Source organism: Chaetura pelagica, unplaced genomic scaffold (genome assembly GCF_000747805.2).
Source record: "Chaetura pelagica isolate M959 unplaced genomic scaffold, ChaPel_1.0 scaffold383, whole genome shotgun sequence".
NCBI classification, from domain to species: Eukaryota; Metazoa; Chordata; class Aves; order Apodiformes; family Apodidae; genus Chaetura; species Chaetura pelagica.
The window spans coordinates 457,804-462,292 of record NW_009952804.1 but is presented as its reverse complement, the minus strand read 5'-3'; positions in this window follow the sequence as shown (position 1 = coordinate 462,292).

Genomic DNA, 4,489 nt, shown 5'->3' with positions numbered 1-4,489 from the left:
AGCAGGAGTTGGAAGATGCCTTATGTGAGTTACCCAAAGGGACACAGGAAGTTTATGGCAGAGCTGAGAACCAACCCAGATCTCCAGACTTTCCATTCAACCATATGTCCATCTGTCCTTTTACATTTTTCTGTATTCTTTTTAAATGCAATTCCCCCACCTCTGCCCCCCTGCTCTGCTAGGAAGAAGGAAATGGCACTGTAGCTCTCCTAGCTGCGCTCTGTCAGCTCTCACTGCCACTTGGGATGTGCTGTCGCTTCCATGGAAACAGAATCATGAATCTTTTTCCCAGGAAATGCCTCCAAACTGCCTTCATTTTGTTTTGTTGTTGGTCTAGGCAAGTCTGTGTGTGCAAGTGCAGGCTGAGACTGTAGGACTTTAGCTGCTATTTAATGTAGAAACAACCTTTTGGAGAACAAATTAGGTGCAATGTTAATACAAATGTAAAATATTGTCTCTTTTATCAGATTTCCCCCCTTCTGCTTGGGACTTCCTTGCCAATATTGGTCTTGCAGTTTGGACGGATTGTGGGTATTAAAGTATCCATTGATTTATCTGCACCTATCATGGTCAAAGAAAGACAGTTGAGTGAAAGAGAAGGGAAAGCCCTACCACAGCAGGCCTGGTTACAACTGTGCAGTTCACTCTGCACTGTCACCCTGCCATGGTGAGTGCTTTCCTTGGTCAGTGCTGGGGACTGGACTGGAACAGAAGACTTGACTGCCTGCAGCCTGGGCTGCCAAGCCAGCTCCTACTGCTTGGAGTTGGGAAAGATCAGCATCACATGCTGAATCAAGCCCAGAAGAGGCACTATAGTGCACACTGATAGTGATTTACAGCCAGCCAGGTCTTCTTAGACCTGAGGAGAAATCTAAGAGGAAGGAAGTCCACAGCAAAGTCACTCTGTATCAGCTTCTGATCAGCTTTACCCAGCCAAGACAGGTTTCTTTCCATCAATACTGCTCTGCAAAGCTGCCAGCTCTGAGCCATGATTCACCTAGCAGGTTTACAAGACAATGACATGGAGAATAGGACTATGGAAATCTGGAACTCTGCTCCTCAGGACTTCACTGCAGAATAAGGAGAACATGGCACAGCACTATTGCTTGTGTATGGGCATTTTAAGTGCTGCCTCACCTCTTCTTGACTGCTTCTCTCATAATTTCCTCTATACAAGTGAGAATTATATGCATATTTTACTGTATATCTATAGTCATTACTAGAACTGGTATTTTTTTGTATGTGGAAAAATGCAGGTTTAACTAAAACTTGTCATAAGTTTCTCAAAATTTTGTTTCAGACAAAATATTTTAAAATATTTCTTATAAGTGAACATATTTTGACTTCTTATATTGAAATTATATTTTGTTACCATATTTCTTTCAGTCTAACTACTAAACCATGTAAAAAGCAAATATAAAGTGTTTCATTTTAGCTAAGTATCTTAAAATAACAATTGCCAGTTTTTTTGCTTGTTCAGAAAACGAAGCCTTCACTGAAAGTCAAAAGGATTTTTCTTCTTTAGCTTTGCATTTTAACAAGCCCATTGACATCCTTCTCTTTCTCCCTTAAAAAATATGTCCCTCCTGTCTTCTACTGTTCACATTTCCATCTGTTTAAAGGTAACTCTGTGGGGTACACACTGGATGTAATTTTCCACTTGACTGTAAGAAGTGCTCCTCTTAGGGCATTACCCAGAAACTCCAAGTGGGTTCTAAGAACAGGCCTTAGCATATGAGTTTAGCAGAATTTCAAAATTCAGTGTGATACACATGCTCACGAGAGCAGACCCTGGATCTTAAAACAATTACACAGCATTTTCAGCCAGTTCTCAGAGCAAACAGAAACCAGCATAACAATAGCAGTGACCAAGGCAGCACACATTCCTGATGACAGCAGCTTATGAAGCCAACTCAAAGATGACAAAGCTTCAACTATTCAACACAGGAAAGCTCTAATGTAACACGGGCAGAGAAACTTTGCTCTGTCATGTCCTTGTACCAACTTGCAATGTACAACAAATGATTCTGGCTGCAAAGGAGAATTCTCCCACTGCTCTACCTGCAACCCACAGAAACCGTGTTGGTTTCATGTATTGTAACAGCCTGAGGGAAACTTTAGTCTTTTTTTTATTATTATTTCATTCCTATCGCTTCCTATTTGTCCTCCATCCTGCAAACAATTAATTATCAAGCTACACCTAAATTATAAATTACCAACTTTAGGGGGGAAAAAAAATTTACTTAAAATTCTGAAAGGCTGATATGTCAAGATGGGAGAGAAGCAGCTGTTTTGGAAATGCTGCCTTTTTCTTTGTTCCGAATGCTATTTAAACATTGGCAGGGGGCCTCATTAAAGATGAATCGATGAATTAGTAAGTAGTGTTGTAGCCAGAAGAGACAGCATGTGCTCCTGTGGTGAAAACAGATTTACACAAAAGAAAGGGAGGGGGGGGGGAAAAAATATCCCATCTCGATGAGTAACAAATTCAGTGTTTTACAATATTCTATCAGAGCTGCACCAATCCCAGGCAGGATCCATCAGAATTTCCAATATAAATTCATATTTGGGGATAGAAGTTGGAACTGGATGCAAAGTTTCCTCTGGGCTAAAATGTAATAGACAAGTTTTGAACCCTAGAGCATTTTAGTTACCAAAATGTTATGAAGTGTGAAATAATAATAATTAGGAACATAACATGGGAATCACAAAACACGAAGATATAACCCAGCTGAAAAAGCAAAGAGAGATATCAAATCAACTATCACAATTGATGTATGCAAGCATTAATATGTTAATAGCACCTTACTTTTGGCACCAGACTTCAATGGAAGTCTCAGAAAAAAAGGATCAGCTTTAGCCATGGAACTGCAGGGGGGTTTCACATCGTCCAAGTTGACAAGGGTATAAATATCAAGGGACAGACCAAAAGTAGAACTGCTTATCTGACTCTGAAATGCAAAGAAGTCAGTCAAGACAAAAGACCTGTCACAGCTCCTGCCCTCAGCACGCTTCTTACTCTTTTGGCCTTTAATTCTTCCTCCTACACCAGGAGATGCAAAGGTAGCAGTTCCTCACTGTAGTAATGGGAAGGGATGCTTCCCATCACATACCTGAACACACCTGACATGTAACCTACTCACAGGCATGTGCCCACCACCTGATCCTCAGTGTCCCATCAACCTGGGACATCACCTGGACATCAGCCTTCTCCTTTGCCACCAAAGCCCTTATAATCAGCTGAACAGACAGTTGAGATCAGGACTATGGCTCTAATCTTAACAGAAACCAGATCTAAGCAACCCTTGAATTTTTTGCAAAACTCCCAAGATGACTTCTGAGGAATATTTTAAAGGAAAATACTTGCTACTCTTCCCCATGCAGACCTCCTCCTGGGAAGGTTCTCAAGGATTTTGCCAAACAAAACCAAACTGCAACAATTCAAAAATTATGCAAAGTTGCATTTGTATTTTAAACAAGTGGAAAAGAAGGGACTTGCACAGACCTACACACTGCATAACCCAATTCCCTGTTATTCCATGATGCTTCATTTCCCTAATAATTTTGCCTCTGCCTAACAAATAGAAGCATGAAAATTTAGCTGGTGTTTTTCAAGACTAGAGAAGGATGAGGGAGAAACAATGCTAGGAGCCACATAGGTGTAGGTTAAATTAAACAGGTACACAGCACTGTACTTAACTTAGGTAAAAAAATCAGAGCAAATATAATGACTAAGTTCTGAACATGGATAATTGAGGCACAAAGAGGTTTTGTGATTTACTCAAGGTCCCACTGGGAGTCTCTAGCAAAGCGACAAGCTGAATCCAGACCTCTCATATTCAATACCTTTTCACCTATGACCTATCCTGCAAATCACAAAATGAAGGAACAGAAGCAACTACCCAGTAAACATCAGATTTCTGAGTGACTCCAGTGGGTTTTTAACTCACAAAATAGATATACTACAAAATAAATATATATTGGTCCAGCTTTCAACACGACAATTAATTTTAGATCTATCACTATTAATAAACCTCAAAAAGAGTCCCCAAACCATGCAATACATTAGTTGCTCTTTTAGTTATCAGAGAACTATTTATCCTACTTCATTACGTGTAAAGAGTCAACATTTTCAACAAGTTTTTATGCACATGAAGGATTTGGAGCAAATAAAACTTAGCATCATTTGTGTCTTGACTGCTACAAGGCTGGGACCCCTCTGTTGTTTTGCTCTTTCAAATCCTTGACTCATCCAGACCTGGTTCAAGACACTTTGTATCTGGCAGCAGCGCATGTGCATGTGTTGGTGAAGAGCCAACAGTTTGATTTCCCTTTTAAACCAACTTCTGAGATCTTTATGTCATCTTAAATTTCTTATTAGGGATATTAAAACCAGATATATATTTTTTTTTAATTAACTTTATGTCCCTCGACTCACCCCCAACTGCTTCATGTACATTATTATTCATGTTGACTCCCTGTGACCATG